The 24015-nt window shown below is 37.0% G+C and overlaps 1 pseudogene; it reads left to right on the plus strand.

The window, feature by feature from the left end:
- Positions 1-650: 650 nt before the first annotated feature.
- On the plus strand, positions 651-3127 carry LOC114097515 (heterogeneous nuclear ribonucleoprotein H2-like; annotated as a pseudogene).
- The last annotated feature ends 20888 nt before the right edge of the window (positions 3128-24015 follow it).

The raw sequence follows: 24015 nt of genomic DNA on the forward strand, positions 1-24015 counted from the left end.
AATATAAAAACATCAATGTAATTATATACTGAGTGTATTCTTATCTCCCAAGTATATAAGTCTTTAAAATATAACATAGCTGATGCTCTCCAAATTGAGGTTTTCTATAATGATGGTCTTTTGCAGACATATAAAAATAGCAAATTTGATTAAAAATACATTTATGTCATTTAATATTTTACAATTAAATAAAAATAATCTATCATAAGTTATAAAGTTTTATGTTACTCTTTACACTAAGGAGTAAATGTAAATATGTTTTTACAGACAATAAAGAGAATCTGGTTTATTTGAAAGGTCAACAATATGAGATATAAAAACATTTTGCCACTTTTCCACAAAAGGGGGTCAAAAGCTGTCTTAACTTGTTTGGTTCATGTTTCAGATATAATGTTAAATTATGTTAACTAACTCACATTGATTCAAAAATGATATACAAAAACTATCTCTTACATGAGCAGAAGTAGTTCTGGTCATCCTCTACCGTCTTGCATTTGAGGGAAGAAGAAGGAAAATTACTCGCGCTACAGCAAACATTTTTGTAAGTAGTTTTGTTGACCAGATTCCTGGAAGGAATTCTAGCAGAGTCAAAGGCCACATTGAAATTGCATGGAGCCAAGCTTGCCACCAAAAGCCCAAGAGTCACCACGATGCTGAGCACCGAAGATGGGGAGGGATTCGTGGTGACAGTCAGGGGGCTACCCTAGTCCTGCCCTGCTGATAAAGGAATGCATTTCTTCTCTGATTGCAAAATCCAAAGTGGCACCTCAAGTATTCGTTTCATCTACACCAGAGAAGGCAGACCAAGAAGGCAGATGAAGCATTTGTTGAACTTGAATCTGAAGAGGAAGTGAAATTGGCTTTGAAGGACAGAGAAACCATGTGACACAGATATACTAAAGTATTCAAGTGCAACAGTGTTGAAATAGATTGGGTCCGAATGGTCCTGATACTGCCACGATAGCTTCATCTGGCTTAGAGGACTCCATTTGGCTGTAGCAAGGAAAAGATTGTTCAGTTCTTTTCAGGGTTGGAAATTGTGCCAAGTGGGATGACACTGCTGGTGGACTTTCAGGGGTGGAGCACAGGGCAGGCTTTTGTGCAGTTTGCTTCATAGGCGATAGCTAGAAAGGTCTTAAAGAAACACAAGTATAGGGCACAGGTACATTGAAATCTTCAACAGTAGCAGAGCTGAAGTTGGAACCCACTATGACCCCCCTTGAAAGCTCCTGGCTATGCAGCAAGTAGGTCCTTATGACGGGCCAGGAGCTGGCAGAAGATATAATAGCATTGGCAGAGGAGCTGGGTTTTTTTTGTTTGTTTGTTTGTTTTTTTACATATATATATATTTTTTTTTTTTTTACTTTTCTTTTTTTTTTTTAATTTTTTATTGTGGGTTGTTCAAAACATTACAAATTTCTTGACATATCATATTCCACACTTTGATTCAAGTGGGTTATGAACTCCCACCTTCACCCCATACACAGATTGCAGAATCACATCAGTTACACATCCATTGATTTACATATTGCCATACTAGTGTCTGTTGTGCTCCGCTGCCTTTCCCATCCTCCACCCTCCCCCCTCCCCACCTCTCCCCTCCCCTCCCCTCCTCTCTCTCTACCCGCTCCACTGTATAACCCTGAGGGTCTCCTTCCATTACCATGCAATTTCCCTTCTCTCTCCCTTTCCCTCCCACCTCTCATCCCTGTTAAATGTTAATCTTCTTCTCCTGCTCTTCGTCCCTACTCTGATCTTAGTTACTCTCCTTATATCAAAGAAGACATTTGGCATTTCTTTTTTAGGGATTGGCTAGCTTCACTTAGCATAATCTGCTCTAATGCCATCCATTTCCCTGTAAATTCCATGATTTTGTCATTTTTTAATGCAGAGTAATACTCCATTGTGTATAAATGCCACGTTTTTTTTATCCATTCGTCTATTGAAGGGCATCTAGGTTGGTTCCACAGTCTTGCTATTGTGAACTGTGCTGCTATGAACATCGATGTAGCAGTGTCCTTGTAGCATGCTCTTTTTAGGTCTTTAGGGAATAGACCAAGAAGGGGAACAGCTGGGTCAAATGGTGGCTCCATTCCCAGCTTTCCAAGAAATCTCCATACTGCTTTCCAAATTGGCTGCACCAATCTGCAGTCCCACCAGCAATGTACAAGTGTACCCTTTTCCCCACATCCTCGCCAGCACTTGTTGTTGTTTGACTTCATAATGGCTGCCAATCTTACTGGAGTGAGATGGTATCTTAGGGTGGTTTTGACTTGCATTTCTCTGACAGCTAGAGATGTTGAGCATTTTTTCATGTACTTGTTGACTGACTGTATGTCCTCCTCTGAGAAGTGTCTGTTCAGGTCCTTGGCCCATTTGTTGATTGGGTTGTTTGTTCTCTTATTGTCTAATTTTTTGAGTTCTTTGTATACTCTGGATATTAGGAGAGGAGCTGGTTTTGAGAGGACGAGGCAGGGTGCATGTGGTGGAGGGTATGGAGGCTATGATGACTATGATGGCTATAATAATGGGTATGGCTTCTGGTCTGATGGATTTGCAACAGACCTCAATTATTGTTTCTCAGGAATGTCTGATCATAGATATGGAGATAGTGGGTCAAGTTTCCAGAGCACCACAGGACATTGTGCACACATGAGGGGGTTACCTTACAGAGCCACCAAGAATGATATTTGTAATTTTTTCTTACCTCTTCACCCCATGAGAGTATATATTAAAATTGAATCAGATGGCAGAGTTACTCATGAGGCAGATGTTGAATTTGCTACCCATGAAGATGCTATGGCAGCTATGGCAAAAGATAAAGTTAATATGCAACATAGATATGTGGAGCTCTTTTTGAATTCTACTGCAGGAACAAGTGGGGGGGGGCTTATGATCACAGCTGTGTAGAACTCTTTTTGAATTCTACAGCAGGGCCAAGTGGTGGTGCTTATGGTAGCCAAATGAGGGAGAAATGGCCTTATAAAACCAGCCTAGTTATGGGGGTACTGCTACCCAGCAGCTGAGTGGTGGTTATGGAGGTAGCTATGGTGGTCAGAGCAGTGTGACTGGTTATGACCAAGTTCTGCAGGAAAACTCCAGTGACTATCAGTCAAACCTTGCTTAGGTAGAGAAAGCATACTAAACAGCTACTACAGACATAAAATATGTGCATTTATGGGAGCTCAGTAGAATGGGAGAAATGTCTAGTATATCCAGTATGATTGGTAAATGGGAAATAAAATTGATTCTGATCACTCTTGGTCAACTTGCTTTCCTTTCTTCCTTTCTTTCTCTTTTTTAAGATAACAAACAAAACTTAAGCTGACAGTTTTGCATTACAGACTTATGATTCATGCTTACTGTAAACTGGAAATCAAGATTGTTTTCAAACTTTAAGCTCAGTAATTTTGAACACTGAAACATTCATCTAGGAAGTAATAACAAAGTTCAGCATTGGCCATAACTGCTGAAACAACTCTCAGCTTTCCTCAAGTTAGTTAAGTTGTAGGGGTGTTCCTAAGCAGTAAGCATATTTAGGTTAAAGCAGTTTCACTTATGCTAAGTGTTGCTCTTATACCACAATACACTGAAAACTATAGATTCACGCTGAGAAACATGCTTTTCTATAAAACTAAAATATAGGAGCTGTGTCTACATTTCAAAGTGAAAACATTTGACATGTTTGTTAATTGTAGCTTTTGATTTAATATCCTGTAAGGCACATGAGTGTACACCTCTACTTTTTTTTTAAAGATCTGGGACAATTTTGAGCTGTAATACCAATACTTTAGAAGCTTGGTCATGTCGTTTGTATGAAATTCTGAGGCTTTAATTTGAATCTTTCCTTTATTCTGATTTTCATTTAGATGTATTATACCAAGTGAAACTTGTTAAATAAACCTTACTTTTTAAAGCTGGGGGAAAAAATCCTTTGTAAAATAATACTTTTAAAAAGAGACTAAGATTAGTGCTAAAAATAAAACAACTTACCTAAGATTTGTCAATAGGCCACCTCACCTGAGCTAAGACTCTGCCTCTTACCTTATTCAATGTTTAAATCAACCATTCAAGTTGATTTAAAGTTAAGTTCAAAAGATAGATTTTTGTTATAAAGATTATTATAACCTTAAAATAAAGAATATATATATACATATATATATATAAAGGTTTAAAATTACCAAAAAAAATTATGTTCCTTGATTCATAGCTATTATACAAATTGTATATGTTTTTTAACTCTTGTTAATTGCATTGTACATTTTCCTTATACACTTTACAACTATTATCTGTTAATGCCTTACATAAGTACAATTTCTAATATAACAACCTAAGTTAATTTAAGATAATAAGGCCATTACCTATAGGACAAACAAGATGTAAGGCTGGCTTTCAGTATTTATACAGTCCCTATGATTTTGTGACTCAACTAAGTATTGGTAGAAGCTAAGGCTTCTTTCTTCTGTGGTGCCCTCTTTAACTTAACAACAACATTGACTTTAGCAATCCTCACGTGCCTAACAGGTGACTTTTACTAACTTTCCCAGCCAAGTAAAAATACTCATTAAGTCAGTTTTTTACCATTTACATACTTTTGCAGTGCTGGGCCATTCTCTACAATTTAAGGCTAATGATGCTCAAGCTGATACCAGCTCTTCTTTTCAACAATTACACAAACAAAAAAAGGGGAGGATAGAACCCCACAAATTGTTTGAGTCATGCTTTCCTTGTTTTAAATTTTTTAAATTGTGATTCTGAAGGTCGCACTGCTGCTGAGAGACACACGTCTTCCACTACAACAGGCCCATTAGGCTTAGTTTGGTGGAAAGATTATAAATAGGACAATGGAAGGGACCAGACCCAGTAATAATATGGGACAGAGGCTATGCTTGTATCTTTCCAGAAGCTGCAGCTCATCCTATCTGGCTACCTGAAGGTGCTGTTCACTGTCTCATAGAAGACCTCGAGCCACAGTTCAAAAAACTGAAGAACCTGACACATCAGGCTAAACAGATAGTTAAACAACAAACAGAGAAGCCCTAAGTCTCCAGCCACAATGTTTGTGGCTATACTAGTTTTATTGTGCAGTGGAAGACGTGTGTCTTTTAGCAGCAGTGCGACCTTCAGAATCACAATTTAAAAAATTTAAAGCAAAAAAAACAAAAACAAAAAAAAATTTAAAACAAGGAAAGCATGACTCAAACAATTTGTGGGGCTCTATCCTCCCCTTTTTTTGTTTGTGTAATTAGTGGAATCCATGGGAAAACTTATTGGACCTATTTCCCAGATCCACCTTTAGTACATCCAGTTGTGCAGTCTGGAGAATCCATCCCAGTATTTAATAATGATACTTATTTGATGGGAGGTTTTACAGACAAACACATTACACCTATTCATGCCATGAATTTAACTATACCGAATATAGCAGTAACCTACTTATAAGTTGGTCCCATGATAAACATGCTGGCTGTTTAAAAGTAACCTTCAAGGAAAAGACAACTTATAGAGGACCCAGAACAGCTAATAATACCGGGCCTTGGGACTTGAGATCATATGTCCAGACAGTTATTAAAATGGGACTTGCCCATAATAAGCCAGTCATTCCCATGGAACATCGACCAATATCTTACTGCTTAAATCATTCTGCAATAGAATGTGGTATCTTTCCTAAGTGGATGAAATGTACAAATGCCTTGCTAGTACAGCATAAATTTCCTGTTAGTGGTGGTGGATATATTTTGGATTGGCCTCCAAGAATTGAAAAGAGATAGCTATGTCAGGATTCCTGACTCCTGGAGAATTTGTTATTAATGTCTTGACTTTCAGTGATGGTGGCATACAAACAGATCTATAGCATTTAATAGCTGCCTCCAATTTTTCTCGAATATACAGATGGCCCCATGCCTGACTTTATAGACAGGAACTACAAAGAGGGTTCCTGCTATGGCCTGTAGGTCTGTGTTCAATCTCCTTATGCATTAATTTCTAGAAATGTAAGTCTTATTAGCTGTTCTGGGTCCCCTATATGTTGTCTTTTCCTCGAAGGTTACTTTTAAACAGCTAGAATGTTTATCATGGGACCAACATAGTAGATTCCTGCTATATTTGATATAATTAAATTCATGGCATAAATAGGTGTAATGTGTTTGTCTGTTAAAAAGAAAAACACAACTCATGTAACTTGTATGACATGTAATCTGACTAACTGTATCACCAGATATAATAGAGGGAAAGGGACACTCCTTCTTCACCAACCCTCCTTTGTTATTCCCAGCTAACATTACAGTACCATGGAATGCTGATGTTGGAGTTAAGTCTTGCAACAGATGCATGTCCTGCTAAACAGACCCTGGCACATTGTTGGTCTCATTGTACTCGGAGTAGTTGCTTTAATATCTTTTTTGGCTTCTACCATGACAGCTTCTGTGCCCTTATCTAAAAATATCTAAAGTGTTAATTATTTGGCTCAAAATATTTCCAAAGCCTTACACAATCAGGTAAATATTGATGAACGGATCAAGACTAAGTTAAATGCTTTCAAAGCTACTCTCATAAACATTGGAAATGAACTTGCTGCTCTCAAATTTAAGCAATGGCTTAGATACCATGCCAGTTCTAAGTATAACTGTGTTGTTGAAGCCAAATATACTGCTTCCAACTGGGATTGGGAAAAGGTCAAAAGTCATCTAATGGGCTTTTGTCATAGTAATAATAACAGTCTGAACCTTATGGAGTTACATAATCACACCCAGGACATTCAGGAAAGCAGGAATAAACTTGTGGATCCTGCATCACTTGCTGAATGGATACTTAATGATATAAAAGGCTTTAATCCTGGAAATATGTTGAAAAATTTCTCGTGGTAAATTTTTGGGATATACCAGATGATTCTGGTGGCCTTGTTGGCCTGCCTGAGTGCAATGGTGTTGAAATCTATATGGAAGCAAAGAGTCTCCAGGAGAAGCTGTCTCCAGGTCCCACTCCACTGCCCTTCACTGGAAACTCTCTGCAGCTGGACAAGGACAATATGTACAACTGCCTCATGAAGGTGACACCAGGCAGGGAAGTGGGTGGAATTGGGTAGGCCTGGGGGCTGCCCAGTTTCTCTGTGGCTTTGTGCCAGAGGATTGACCATGATGAGTCATTTTCTTAGGACAGGAGTTTTTCAGGTTTAGCAGACAGTTCCTGGCCAGGAAATTCCAGATCTTGGGATTTTAACCCCTTGACAGTCAGAGCCTGAGAGAAATGCCAGTTGCTGGGATGACAGATGTGAACAACCATGTGCACCATGATTAACCCAGACAATCTGGATGGTGGGATAGAGAGGATGAAATAGAGCACCCCACAGCTGACAGAAACAGAGTACCCGACAGTTTTGATCACCTTAGTGGAAATGCCATTTTTCTCACATTAAGAATTGTTTTATTTTATTTTGTTTGCACCAAGCTCTACCAGAGTTTTAAAGGAAAGCTAAATCAGACTTTCTCAACTATTCCATGAAATGGAAGGTGAGGGAACCCTACCAAATACATTCTATGAAGCCAGTATAACCCTGATTCCAAAACCAAACAAAGACACATAAAGAAAACTACACACCAATATCCCTAATGAAAATGCATGCAAAAAAAACCCAATAAAATATTAGCAAACCACATTCAAAAGCACATCAGAAAGATAATACACCATGATCGAGTGGGACTCATTCCAGGGATACAAGGATGGTTCAACAAATAAATAAATTTAATTCTCCACTCAATCCGAATTGAGGACAAGGATAATAGGATGATTTCAATAGATGCAGAAAAGTCCTTTGATAAAATCCATCACCCACTCATGTTATAATGCCAGAAAAGTGGTCATAGAAGGAACTTATTTTAACATTATAAAAGCTATATATGACCAGCCCAAAGCCAACATCATACTGAATGCAGAAGAACTAAAGGCATTTTCTCTAAAATCACAAACAAGACAAGTATGTCCACACTGACTACATCTACTTACTATAATTCTTAAAACTCAAGGCAGAGCAATTAGACAACAAAAGAAAATTAACAGGATAAAAATAGGAAAGAAGTCAAACTATCTCTGTTCACTGATGACATGATCCTCTATCTATAGGACAAAAAATATCAACATTCATAAATTATTATACTCCAACAGTGATTATACTGAGAAAGAAATCAGGAAAACTAAGCCATTCAAAATAACCTTAAAAAGATAATTGGGGAATTAATCTAAACAAGGAGGTGAAAGATCTCTAAAATAAAATTTAAGAACACTGAAGAAAGAAATTGAAGAAGACCCTAGAAGATGGAAAATCCTCCCATGCTCTTGGACAGAGTTAATATTGTCAAAACCTTCACATTACAAAAAGAACTATAGAAATTCAATGCAATTCTCATCAAAATAGCAATGATATTCCTCACAGAATTAGAAAAAGCAGCAATAAAATTCATTTGTAAGAATAATAGAAATGAAATATCCAAAACAATCCTGAGCAAAAAGAGTAATGTTGGAAACATCACAATACCTGATCTCAAATTATACTACAGAGCTATAGTAACAAAAACAGCATGGTATTGGCATGAAAACATACATGAAGATGAATGGAATAGAAGACAGAGGCACAAACCCATATTCTTACAGACATCTGATATTTGACAAAGGGGCCAAAAATATATATTGGAGGAAAGATAGCCTTTTTTAACAAATGGTGCTGGGAAAACTGGATATCCATATAGAAGAATGAAACTATACTCGTTTATGTCAAACTGCACCAAATTCAATCAAGATGGATAAAAAGGCCTAGAATTAGAACAGAAGTACTGCAACTGCTAAAAGAAAACATAGATTCAACATTTCAACATATTGGTTCAGGTACTGACTTCCTTAATGAGACCCCTAAAGCTCAATAAATAAAACAAAAAAATCAGTAAGTGGGATGCTATCAAATTAAGACACTTCTGCACAACACAGTAGAAAATTAAGACCAGAGTACAAAATAGGAGAAAATCTTTGCCTTCTGCTCTTCTGACTGGGGATTAACATCTAGAATAAATAAAGAATTCAAAAACCTTTTCATCAAGAATAAATAAATAACAATCAAATAGCCAAGAATTATATGAAAAAAAATGTTCATCACCTATAGCAATCAGGAAAATGCAAATCAAAACTACACTAAGATTCTCAGGGATTCCTGAGATCCACACTCTCAGTAGAGACCATCAGGTGACCAGACATAGGGGTGTGTCCATCTACTCTCTCTAGAGTAGATAATACCTAACAAGGTCCCAAAGGCCTGATTAGAGCTAAGACACAGCTGCCAGGACACCCTTATTGGAACCTCCTGGCAGTGTATTAACCAGGTTTTTCCAGACAAAACACCAGTGTATGACAGATACTTCCCTCTCCATCCTACTTTTTACTAGAGAGAAGGGAAGCTGAGAGCTATTTCCACCACCTTCATTCTTAGGCCACTCCAGGTAGCAGTTCAGTAAGCAATGCAAAAGAGGACAGTCATAACAACCCCTAATCCTTGCTTTCTCTATGGGATACACAGCCCAAGAAGAAATGGAAAAGACAGTCAGGCATATGCAGTGATCATCCATCACCATCCTCACCAACAGTTTTGATCAGCAAAGGGGAGACAATATTTTAATTTTTATTAAGAGTACTTTTTCTGGCCTGGCACAATAGCACATGCATATAATCCCAGTGGCTCAGGAGCCTGAGGCAGAAGGATTGCAAGTTCAAAGCCAGCCTCAGCAAAAGTGAGGCACTAAGCAATTCAGTGAGATCCTGTATCTAACTAAATACAAAATAGGACTGGGGATGTGGCTCAGTGGTTGAGTGCCCCTGAGTTCAATCCCCAGTATGCTCCTACCAGAAAAAAAAAAGAGTACTTTTTCCTTAATTTTTATTTTATTTATTCAATTGCCATATCTAGTTCACAACTTTTTTTTTTTTTTTTTTTTGCTGTTGGCAATTGCTGAACCCACTGTTCCTGGGGGTTTTTTGTTGTTGTTGTTTTTTTTTTGGTAAGTAGTACTGTAGGTGTCATAGTAGCTACCAGGTATTTATTTATTTATTTTAATATTTTGTCTTAGTTCAAGTTAGACACAATACCTTTATTTTATTTTTATGTGGTGCTGAGGATCAAACCCAGCACCTGCACATGCTAGGCGAATGATCTACCACCCAGCCCCATCAGACCCGTATTTTAATGCTGCATATTGTTTGCTTCTGTTGTTGCTATTGTTTATTTCCCCCGTTTCTATGATGTGCTGAGAATACACTGATACACTACAAGTTCAAAGGTGGAGACTCTACTGCTGTGCTAAACCCAGCCTACAGGCAATGCACCTTTGGACATCAGTACAGGACATGAATGAGAAATTCAATAAGGAGATAGAGATATTGATAAACATCAAACAGAAATCTTGCAAGTGAAAGACACAATAAATCATTGTAAATGTTCAACTGAACATAGACCATGCTGAAACAGAATCTCAGAGCTGGAAGTCTAAGTGAACAACCTTGAATATCAAAACAGTACTAAAGAAAAAAAAAAGGAATCATGACCACAATATGCAAAAACTCTGGGAAAACATTAGGAGACCAAATTTTAAAATTACTGGAATTGAAGAGCATTGTGAAATGTGAGCTAATGGAGTTCATAAGCTCTTTGGGGAAATAATAACAGAAAATTTTCAAAACCTTGAGAATGAGATGGACATCCAGATATGGGGAGCATTCAGAAAGCCAAATAAAGACCAAAGGAGAACCCTTTATGACACATTATAATTTAAATGCCTAACACAGAGAATAAAGCTAGAATTTTTTATAAAGCCTCAATAGAGAAAATATCATGTTACAGTGAGAGGCAAGCAAGTCAGATTTCTGATTTCTTAGAACATACCATAAAATGCAGGAAGCCTTGAAAGGCTGTGTTTCAAGCCCTGAAGGAAAATAACTGTCAACCAAAAGTGCTATATCCAGCAGGGCTATTCTTCATAATAGAAGAGGAAATAAAACCTTCCATGATAGGCAGAAACTAAAAGAACTTATGTCTACATAGCTACCACTAGAGAAAACATTTAAAGAAATACTATACAGAGGGAGGGAGCCAAGATGGCAGAGTAGAGGAGATACTGCTTCTGGTGGCTCTGCCCACAAATCTGAGAAAACAGTCAAAAGGCTTCTCCACCGGGTCCTGCCTTGATGAAAAACTACATCTCAGAGCATGTGACAGGACCCCATACAGCAAATTTTTTGCAGATTCCACTAGAGCAGCAATCGTGGCGCAGAACGACGGCCCCAAAGCCCACAGTCTGAACCCATGCAGCCCACAAGTGGCGGATCAGAAGTACAAACTTAGCACCTCTACAGAACTGTAGATCGCCAGACTACACTCTGCTCCCATGCAAGTCACCAGACCAAATTCTAGCCACACCACAAGGTCACCCCAGCAACCCCCACCTCACCAAATACCCAATGCAGGAAACAGACAGAATCCATCTTGGAAAACCTTTCTCGCCATCTCTTGGTAGGCGTGGCTACCAGCACGGTTCTGCAGATGATCAAGTACCTGGGTTCCAACTCCCCCACCCCCAGATGTGATAACTCAAAACCTTTCTTACAATCTTTTGGGGGGCATGGCTATCAAGGCAGAACTGCAACTGTACATACAGGCACCTGGTTTCTAACTCTGAGAGACTAAGAGCAGGGAGGCTCTAGGCAGAAGCTAAAGCCCTCTCACGCAGGTTACCTCCACCACCCTGAGCACAGAGACTCAAGCTTGGAATAGACAATGCCACCTACTGGAAAAAAAGAAAACAGAATTCTAAGAAGTTTTTTTTCCTCTCTTCTCATCCATTCTCCTCTACCCTTCCCTCTCTGGTCCTCACAACCCCAACATATGTGAAACAAAGAACTTTGCATGAAATAGGACTTTGAGAACTGAATCACCAGAATAATATAGAGAAATTGCATAAGCCCCCCTCCCTCTTTTTTTTTTCTTATTTTCTTTCCCCTCTCTCTTTTTTCTTTCTTTCTTTCCTTTTTATTTTCTTCCTCCCTCTCTCCCACTTTCAAACTCCTAACTTTTACTATTTTTACTTCGGGTAATTTTCTAAATACTTATAGGTGTTTAATTTTATGGCTTCTTCCCTAAACTACCTCCTGTCTATTCATTAGAGTCCTCCTCCAAAGTTGCTAAGATATATTAACCCCATACACCCACACCTTTCCCCCTTAACATAACATCCTATACCCGACCTTCAGTTCTCTATATGCCACCAGAAACTGTATGCCTTTTATAAAACTAATGACTACATTTTAAGTAATAATTGAATCCAACATCTCTAGACATAGAAACTAACTATAAATGTATTAATAACGAAAACTTGCCCATAGATGATGTATTGTTGATATTGGGAACTGTTAACATTGTCTTTCCCCACAAAGGAGAGATTTTGGAACTATACAAGAGCAATATAAATCTATAGGGGAAAAACAATAACACAACCATCTCACAGAGCTGGAAAGAAACGTGAGCAACATGAAAAGACAAGGAAAGAAAGGACCACAAACAATGCAAGACAATACAACATTAGAAAAGGTAACATCTACAACAGAAAAAATGTCAGATAAAGATTTCAGGATATACATGGTTCAGATGTTCTGGAGTATCAGGGAAGACATTAGACAACAAATGTAGGCAATGAAAGATCACTTCGACAATGAATTACATAAACAAATCCAAGAAGCAAAATATCATCTCTACAGGGAGCTAGAGGTTATACAAAAAAACCAAACAGAAATCCTAGAAATGAAAGAAATGATAAATTTAAAAACTCAAATGAGAGTATCACCAGCAGGTAGACCACTTAGAAGATAGGACATCAGACAACAAAGTATATCATCTCAAAAAGAACGTAGACAGCACAGCAAGACTAATAAGAAGCCACGAGCAGAACATCCAAGAAATATGGGATAGCTTAAAGAGACCAAATTTAAGAGTTATTGGGATAGAGGAAGATATTGAGGTCCAAACCAAAGGAATGAGCAACTATTCAATGAAATAATATTAGAAAACTTTCCAGAAATGAAAAATGAAACAGAAATTCAAATCCTAGAAGCCTACAGGATGCCAAATGTGCAGAATCACAAAAGATCCACACCAAGACACATTAAAATGAAAATGCCCAACATACAGAACAAGGAGAAAATTTTAAAAGCCACAAGGGAAAGGAAGCAGATTACATATAGGGGTAAACCAATTAGGTTAACGGCTGATCTTTCAACACAGACCCTGAAAGCTAGAAGATCCTGGAACAACATATTTCAAATGCTGAAAGATAATGGGTTCCAACCAAGAATCTTGTATCCAGCAAAATTAAGCTTCAGGTTTGAAGATGAAATAAAAACCTTCCACGATACACAAAAGTTAAAAGAATTTGCAGACAGAAAACCGGTGCTTCAAAACATCCTTGGCAACACATTTCATGAAGAGGAAATGAAAAATAACACTTAAAAACCAACAGTGGGAGGTAGTACACTAAAGTAAAAACTAATCAAAGAGGAAAATCAGGTCAAGTTAAATAACAAAAATAAACAAATATGGCTGGAAATACAAACCATATCTCAATAGTAACCCTAAATGTTAATGGCTTAAACTCACCATTCAAAAGACATAGGCTAGTAGACTGGATTTTTAAAAAAGATCCATCAACATGCTGCTGACAGGAGACTCATTTGATAGGAAAAGACATACACAGACTGAAGGTGAAAGGTTGGGAAAAATCATATCATTCACATAGACCTTGGAAGCAAGCAGGAGTGTCCATACTCATATCAAATAAAGTAGACTTCAAGCCAAAGTTAATCAAAAGGGATAAAGAAGGACACGACATACTGATCAAGGGAACCATACGCCAACAAGACATAACAATCATTAATATATATGTCCCAAACAATGGTGCAGCTATGTTCATCAAACAAACTCTTCTCAAGTTCAAGAGTCAAATAAACCACAACACAATAATCATGGGTGATTTTAACACACCTCTCTCACCACTGGACAGATCTTCCAAACAAAAGTTGAATAAAGAAACTATAGAACTCAATAACAAAATTAATAACTTAGACTTAATTGACATATATAGAATATATCAACCAACATCAAGCGGATATACTTTCTTCTCGACAGCACATGGATCCTTCTCAAAAATAGACCATATATTATGCCACAGGGCAATTCTTAGCAAATACAAAGGAGCAGAGATACTACCATGCATTTTATCCAATCACAATGGAATGAAATTGGAAATCAATGATAAAATAAGGAAGAAAAATTCCTGCATTACATGAAGACTGAACAATATGCTACTGAATGAACAATGGGTTACAGAAGACATGAGGATGAAATTATAAAATTCTTAGACATAAATGAGAACACAGACACAACATATCAAAATCTCTGGGACACTATGAAGGCAGTACTAAGAGGAAAATTCATTGCATGGAGTTCATTCCTTAAAATAAGAAAAAGCCAACAAATAAATGACCTCACACTACATCTCAAAGCCCTAGAAAAAGAACAAACCAGCAGCAAAAGCAGTAGAAGGCAAGAAATAATTAAAATCAGAGATGAAATCAAAACAAAAGAAACAATTGAAAAAATTGACAAAACAAAAAGTTGGTTCTTTGAAAAAATAAATAAGATTGACAGACCCTTAGCTACACTAACAAAGACAAAGAGAGATAGAAAACTCAAATTACCAACATACGTGATGAAAAAGGTAATAGCACAACAGGCACTACAGGAATACAGAGGATAATTAGAAATTATTTTGAAAACTTATACTCCAATAAGATAGAAGATATTGAAGGCATCAACAGATTTCTTAAGTCATACAACTTGCCCAGATTGAATCAGGAAGATATACACATTTTAAACAGACCAACATCAAGTGATGAAATAGAAAACACCACCAGAAGCCCATCAACCAAGAAAAGCCCAGGACCAGACGGATGCACAGTCGAGTTCTACAAGACCTTTAAAGAAGAACTAATACCAATACTCTTCAATTTATTTCAGGAAATAGAAAAAGAGGCAATACTTCCAAATTTATTCTATGAGGTCAATATCACTGTGTTCACAAAACCAGGCAAAGACACATCAAAGAAAGAAAATTTTAGACCAATATCTCTAATGAACATAGATGCAAAAATTCTCAATAAAATTCTGGCAAATCAAATACAAAAACATATCAAAAAGATTGTGCACCATAGGGGAGGAGTAGGGAGGATAGGAAGGGCAGCAGAATAGACAATATGATTGATGTATGAACATTCCATGTATGTATTATATATCAAAATACATTCTGCTGTCATGTATGATTAAAAAATAGATAAATAAATAAGTAAATAAAAAGATCGTGCACCGTGATCAAGTGGGATTCATTCCAGGTATGCAAGGTTGCTTCAACATAAAGAAATCAATAAATATAATTCATCACATCAATAGACTCAAAGATAAGTGCTGGGAGCCATGAGCCAAGTAGGTATGACAATTTCCTTGCCAGCATACCCCATGTTGCTTAGTGGAAGGACTCATGGAAATAGGACATTTTGCAGTGACATTGCATGTAAGGTGACCTTGCTCAAGGACCAGGGCAGATCCGGGTTTAGGGTGTTCCCGGTTTAGGACAATCCGGGTTTAGGGTGGTTTCAGGTTTAAGGTTATTCCTGCTGGGAATAGGGCGTATCCTGCTGCCTGAGTTCCCCTTGAGTTCTCACGGGATTCAGACAGTATTTTGGGGGAGACAGAAGCCCAGTGGGGGTGGATTTGGGCAGAGAACGTGGATTTCCCCAGAACGTGATTGTAGAGTGCTGGTGTGAGTTCGGGAATAAAGAGTTGCTGTTTGAATCTACAAGCTGTGTGGTGGCTCGTGATTTTGTGCCAAGCCAGACTGCGGCATTTGGTGGTCCGTACGCGGAATGTCTGAAACTTGGAGGTAAGTGAAATTGCTCGCCCCTGAGGGAAGGCGAGAGAATGGGTGAGCATTTCAAAAAACGATATGTTCTTGTTTTTATTTATTTTGGTTTTATTTCAAGTTGCCTGTTCCTAGAACTTTCTCAGGCAAACTGGGGAAAATGGTTCACTCAAGGTTTGAAGTTGTTCGCCTCTGAGGAAGAGAAATTGTTAGAGAAAGGAGGCACCCCAGTAAGACCAAGAACAGTTAGGATATATGTTGATACAATACAAAAATGTAGCCCATGGCTTTTTAAAGACGAGTTATTAAGTATATCAATGGGACCATCATGGTATCCTGTAGAAAGATTTTTCTTCAACAAGAAAGAGAGGGCTAGTTCTGTTTACTACATTTGTCTAAGATCTTGGTTTTTACAGACATCTGATTAATTTACAAAGCTAAAGTGTTAAAATATCAACCACTAAATATGAAATCAAGTACTCTTTACTTATTAAGTTCCATAAGGTAATATATTTAAACATTAGGTGTGTTTTCATAAATTGGTAAATGGAAAAAAGGTTTAATATTGCTTTGGTCTGTGTCTTTGCTAAAACAAGGTTACTAAGTATTAAGATTCTATCATGTGTAATTTATATACAAAGAGTAGAAAAATTTTCAGTTGGGTTTCAATTATAGTATTATAGTATCAAAAAACATGAAAGTCTTTCATCTTATTAAAGTGGAGTAATTTGTCTAAATCGGAAATTTTATAAGAGTTGTTTCAAAATGTGAATTTATAAAAAGGGTTAACGGTTAAAAAAGAGATAGAAAAAGATTCAAGATGTGGAAATATATTTTAATATAAAAGGTTAAAGGAAAAAGAAATGTTTCTAGATGAGATAATCTCTGTGTGGTAAAGTAAATAGTTGTAAAATGCCATTTAAAAAGATTTTGAGGACACTAGACTTAATTTAAAAGCTTGAGAAAGGAAGAAAGAAGAAAAAGATATTTGTACATGGCAGACTGAGACAAAGCTTCTTAATGGAGAAAAAAAAGCCTTTGGTTTAAGGGCAGCCATGTAAACTAACATTAAAGCAGAATCTAAACCTCGTTTAAAAGAGTGAAGTTGTAGGTGGTGAAAAAGTACATTTAAAAGTACAGTATAGATGATAATTAAAAGGCTTTAAAAGGTTAAATTGAAGGTGGTTAAAATGCCTTCATGATGGAGGAAAGAAGCTTAGTTAATCTTAAAGGCATTGCTTAAAAAAAATGAGAAGATAATAGGATAAAAGACTTAGATAAAGAAGATTAAAAATTTGAAGTGGAAAACTTTAAAAACAGAAGTACAGAAAGGTAAAAAAAAGAGAGAAGATGTAGAAAGATAAAAAAGATATAGGAAGATAAAAAAGATGTAGAAAGACAAGAATTTTAAACCCACAAAATAGGAAACAAAAGAAAATTAGGAGAGAAAAAAAGCAACTAAGGGTAAATATAAAAACCTTAGAAGAAAACTAGAAGATAGAAATAAGATAGAAAATGGTTAAAAATGTCAAATAAAGGTATTTCAGATAAAAAATACAAAAAGCTAAGACAACTATTTGATACAGACATTCAAGATAGAAAAAGGTAGAAAAGTTTAAAGTCAAATATTGGATAAAATAGAAAAACAAGGAGATTATTAGTAATTTTTTTCAAAAAGCCCATCAACTTTAATTTCTGGTGGTGCAGAAATTAGAAGTCTCAGATGAGGGTGTTAAAATTTATAGACAAGAGCCAATTTAGAAAACATTAAACTAGAAGGAAATTGGTTTAAAACCACATCAAAAAATTAAAAGGACTAAAGTAATTCTAAAAACTAAGGCAAAATGCTTTTGAAAGACTTAAATTTAAAAGGATCTTTAAGGGGTATATATCCCCCAAAGATAAACTTAAAATAACCCTTTTTACTCTAAACTTTTTAAATTTGGATTCATCAGGACTTAGTGCTGCGGAAAGGCATATGTATCCAAAAAATGTACATAAGCCTAAAGTACTTTGGAAAGATATTCTAACAGGACAATGGAAAGGTCCTGACCCAGTGATTGTCTGGAGTCGGGGCTCTGTTTGTGTTTTTCCACAGGGAGAACAGCAGCCGATTTGGATTCCAGAGAGATTAACTAAAGCAATTTCTACAGTCCAAAAAGAAGATGATTTGACTCAAATCCATAACAGCTGATATCCAGAGCTCCAGCTTGGCTATTCTTACATCTACGACAGTGATTAACCAGGGTGCTTTTTTCAATATCTATTTTATTATTGCATTTTTCCCACATCATAAAGTTCTATTTTATTTTTTGAGCTCATACAAACCTAGGTTAATGTTTTTCTGATCAGTTTTATTTTTTGACTGTGGAGTTTTTAAACATTGCAATGGAGATTTCACCCAGGTAAAGCTACAAGGCCTTTACTATTGTCTTATGTGTTGTACGTTTGTGTGCACATTTGTGTTTTGTGTTGTATGTCTGTGTGTGCGTATGTCCATAGATCTTATATGAGGAGCGCTCATGAAAAAATGGATCCGAATTATTATTTTTTTTTTATTCACGTGATTTAAATGGTTTAATTTAAATTAGGTAAACAGCTGTTAAGGATTGTTTTTAAAGGTGGTTAACAGATCTGTTTGTTTACTAATTTAAATTAGGTAAACAGCTGTTAAGGATTGTTTTTAAAGTAGGTTAACAGATCTGTTTGTTTACTTTCACCTTTCCTTTTCATTATATTTAATAATTCTTTTCAGGATAATGTCTCTTTAGCATCATTGCCAGAATTCCTATCTTCATCCCAGTGCCGGTGAAGACAAAGATAAAACCAAACTACAGCTTCTATGATAGCTATCACAGTAAACTGTATAAACTGATGCATCAATGAATTTAACTCAACAAGTAATGCTCAATCAAGGAGTCAACTTACTTTGGGAGGAAACAGATTTTGGGAGGAAATGGACATATTGATAGATTCCTCAGCTTTGAACTGCTTGCAGAACTTGCCTGGACTATGTAACTATCGTTTGGTGCAGCGAATTGTGGTAATGCTGGCATATCTTTGCTGATGGTGTCACCAGTGATGCAATTTTTATTTCCTTGCCAGCGCACCCCATGTTAATTGTGGTAGTGCTGGCATATCTTTGCTGATGGTGTCACCAGTGATGCAATTTTTCCTAAGGAGCCATCAATTGGCTTGGTGTCGTGGCATTTCTGTATCCTCCCCCCTTCTGCTAGTGATGGTCTAAAATTTGGGGGCCAATGGCTATATGCTGGACCGGTAGTCAGTGACGGGTATGATCCAATTGCAGTGGTATCAACCTAAGACAGGAGGCTGACGCCTAAAGGTCAGTTTTCCGATGACGGGTAAGAACCATATGTTGAATTGGACAACCTACCAGGCAAGGTCCTTAAGCCACATTGCTTGTTGTTTAATTAATCAGAAGGGGGGAGATGCTGGGAGCCATTAGCCAAGTAGGTATGACAATTTCCTTGCCAGCGTACCCCATGTTGCTTAGTGGAAGGACTCGTGGAAATAGGACATTTTGCAGTGACATTGCATGTAAGGTGACCTTGCTCAAGGACCAGGGCAGATCCAGGTTTAGGGTGTTCCCGGTTTAGGACAATCCGGGTTTAGGGCGTTCCCGGTTTAGGACAATCCGGGTTTAGGGTGGTTCCAGGTTTAAGGTTATTCCTGCTGGGAATAGGGCGTATCCTGCTGCCTGAGTTCCCCTTGAGTTCTCACGGGATTCAGACAGTATTTTTGGGGAGACAGAAGCCCAGTGGGGGTGGATTTGGGCAGAGAACGTGGATTTCCCCAGAACGTGATTGTAGAGTGCTGGTGTGAGTTCGGGAATAAAGAGTTGCTGTTTGAATCTACAAGCTGTGTGGTGGCTCGTGATTTTGTGCCCAGCCAGACTGCGGCAGATAAGAATCGTGTGATCATCTCAATAGATGCAGAAAAAGCATTTGACAAAATATAGCACCCCTTCCTGTTCAAAATACTAGAAAAACTTGAGATAACAGGAACATATCTCAACATCGTAAAGGCTATCTACACCAAGCCCCAGGCCAACATCATTGTAAATGGAGAAAAATTGAAGGTATTCCCTCTAAAAACTGGAACAAGACAGGGATGCCTTCTTTCACCACTTCTGTTTAACACAGTTCTTGAAACACTGGTAAGAGCAATTAGACAGATGAAAGAAATTAAAGGGATACATATAGGAAAGAACTTATTTGCTGACGATATGATTCTATACCTAGAAAACCCAAAAACACTCCACCAGGAAACTTCTAGAACTAGAAAATGAATTCAGCAAAGTAGCAGGTTATAAAATCAACACCCATAAATCAAAGGTATTTCAAAGGAAATGAGGAAAACTACCCCATTTACAATAGCCTCAAAAAAATAAAATAAAATACTTGGGAATCAACTTAATGAAAGAAGTGAAAGATCTATACAATGAAAATTACAGAACCCTAAAGAAAGAAATCAAAGAAGACCTTAGAAGATGAAAAGATCTATCTTGCTCTTGGATAGGCAGAATTAATATTATCAAAATGACCATACTACCAAAAGCACTACACAGATTTAATGCAATTCTGATCAAAATACCAATGGCATTCCTCATAGAAATAGAAAAAGCAATCATGAAATTCATCTGGAAAAATAAGAGACCCAGAATAGCTAAAGCCATCCTTAGCAGGAAGAATGAAGCAGGTGGCATCACTATACCACACCTTAAACTATACTATAGAGCAATAGTAACAAAAACAGCATGGTATTGGCACCAAAACAGACTGGTAGACCAATGGTACAGAATAGAGGACACAGAGACTAACCCACAAAATTATAATTATCTTATATTAGACAAAGGTGCCAAAAACATGCATTGGAGAAAAGATAACCTCTTCAACAAATGGTGCTGGGAAAACTGGAAATCCATATGCAACAAAATGAAATTAAACCCCTATCTCTCACCATGCACAAAACTGAATTCAAAGTGGATCAAGGATATAGGAATTAAACCAGAGACTCTCTGTTTAATAGAAGAAAAAGTAGGCCCTAATCTTCATAATGTGGGATTAGGCCCCAACTTCCTTAATAAGACTCCTATAGTGCAAGAATTAAAACCAAGAATCAATAAACAGGATGGAGTAAAACTAAAAAGTTTCTTCTCAGCAAAAGAAACAATCTGTGAGACGAATAGAGAACCTACATCTTGGGAGCAAATTTTTACCCCTCACACAACAGATAGAGCACTAATCTCTATGGTATATATAGAACTCAAAAAACTAAACACCAAAAAACAAGTAACCCAATCAATAAATAGGCCAAGGACATGAACACACACTTCTCAGAAGGTTATTCAATCAATCAACAAATATATGAAAAAATGTTCATCATCTCTAGTAATTAGAGAAATGAAAATCAAAATTACTCTAAGATACCATTTCACTTCAAGTCAGAATGGCAGCTATTATGAAGACAAACAACAATAAGTGTTGGCAAGGATGTGGGGGGAAAGAAACACTCATACATTGCTGGTGGCACTGCAAATTGGTGCAGCCAATATGGAAAGCAGTATGGAGATTCCTTGGAAACTTGGAATGGAACCACCATTTCACCCAGCTATCCCTCTCCTTGGTCTATACCCAAAGGACTTAAAAACAGCATACTACAGGGACATAGCCACATCGATGTTTATAGCAGCACAATCCACAATAGCTAAACTGTGGAAACCAACCTAGATGCCCTTCAGTAGATGAATGGATTAAAAAATGTGGTATATATACCCAATAGAATATTACTCAGCAATAAAATAGAATAAAATCATGGCATTTTCAGGTAAATGGATGCAGTTGGAGAAGATAATGCTAAGTGAAGTTAGCCAATCCCAAAAAAACAAATGGCAAATGTTTTCTCTGATATAAGGTTACTGATTTATAGTGAGATAGGGAGAGGGAGCATGGGAAGAATAGATGAATTCTAGATAGGGCAGAGGGGTGGGAGAGGATGGGAGAGGGAAGAAGGTTAGCAATGATGGTGGAATGTGATGGACATCATTATCCAAAGTGCATGTATGAAGACATGAATTGGTGTGAACATACTTTATATACAGAGATATGAAAAATTAGGTTCTACATGTGAAATAAGAATTATAATGTATTTAAAAAATAAAGGCTGGGGATGTGGCTCAAGTGGTAGCACGCTTGCCTGGCATACGCGTGGCGCTGGGTTCGATCCTCAGTACCCCATAAAAAAATAAAATAGGGGCTGGGGATGTGGCTCAAGGAGTAGCGTGCTCGCCTGGCATGCGCGGGGCGCTGGGTTCATCCTCAACACCACATAAAAATAAAATAAAGATGTTGTGTCCACCAAAAACTAAAATAAATAAATAAATATTTTTTTTAAAATTCTCTCTCTCTCTTTAAAAAATAAAAAAATATAAATATAAATAAAAGCAATTTTTAAAAAGTGGGGAAAAGATGTAAAGGTAAAATATAGATTTGACAGATTTTTAGAACATCCCATTATACTACATAAATATGTTCAATAGTTTGTCATTATAAAAATTAATTCATTTCATTTTTAAAGAGTTGTTTAATTTTTCTTCCAACTTAATGTAGATGTTCTTTATGTTTCCCTCTGCCTGCTTACATACTTTTGCTGCAACTCATAGTTTATATATTGTTTTTGTTGTCATTCTTTCAGTATTTTATAAACTGTCTCATGATTTATCCTTCCACCCATTGCTGTTAAAAATGTTTACTTAACCATGATTGACTCATTTCACAATGTGTGCATACACCAAAACATCATGAGATCTCCCCTAAATATGTACAATTTCTTGCATCATTAAGGGAAATCTAACCCATTATCTATCAAGAACTGAAACTTAGGACTTGGTGGGATAAAATTAAGAGCAATTTAAAATGTCCAGTTAAATTTTTGAGTATTTGAATTTCCACCTTTTTGTGAATTTTGCTATTTCCCTTCTGTTATTGATTTCTACCTTCACTCTTTTGTGGTCAGAAAAAATACATTTTATCATTTTAATATTTTTTTTAATTTATTGATCCTTACTTGGTGACTTAACACATGCCTAACCTGGAGAATGTTCCGTGTGCAGTCGAGAAGAAGGTACATTCCACTACTGTCTTCCCAGGTCATTTCACCTGTCTGCCCTCTTGCAACATGACCTAGGAGGATGCTGGCTGAGGGAGGTCCTGGGTTCACTCTGGAAAAGTCATTGCTCTTGGGAGTACACTGGGTACATTACTCTGCTAGGTTTCCTATTTGGGGACAGATAATCTAGTCACAGATAAAGACAAGAAGAGAACATGCTATACATAGTAGAGAGACCCAGAAAACTTGCATTCTTTCACAATTGCCTTCTTTTCTAGAAGACTCTAGAAGGTGTAGTACAGACCTTTCTTCTGAAATACTGGTGTACATCAACTGTCCACGATACTTTGTGAAAGACTATGAAAACAGAATAATGTCAAATTTGAAAAAATGCTTAAAATTTACAATCCCAGTATTTTTTGAGCTAAGATTATTTGGTTTATATTTCATGAAGTGAAGGATCATTTAGTAAATGCCAACAGGCAGGTGGAAATCTATAAACCAAAAAACAGAAAGTAAGAGCTCTGACCACATAAGTTTCAGAAAATGCAGTCACCTTTTCAAGGTAACAATATAAAGAAGGCATAAAGTTAGTATCCAAATGATATCTTTAGACTTTCTCATAACCTTATTTTTACCCATAAAACCAGAACAAGATCCATTATGCAGAATGGGAAACTGAGGCCTAGCAAGAGGAAGGAACATTCCTGGGTTCACAAGTAGCTCACTCAAGAAGCCTGTCCCAAAACTCTGCCAACAGATATATGTCTCTCCATGTGACAACAGACACTGATCCCTCACTTCATGTTTCAGAGACATCAGCAAGGACAAACACATCACCTCTTCATCCCCAGTACTTCTCCCATTCTCAGCCTATGCAACCACT

The sequence above is a fragment of the Marmota flaviventris genome, chromosome 18 (assembly GCF_047511675.1).
Source record: "Marmota flaviventris isolate mMarFla1 chromosome 18, mMarFla1.hap1, whole genome shotgun sequence".
Classification (NCBI taxonomy): Eukaryota; Metazoa; Chordata; class Mammalia; order Rodentia; family Sciuridae; genus Marmota; species Marmota flaviventris.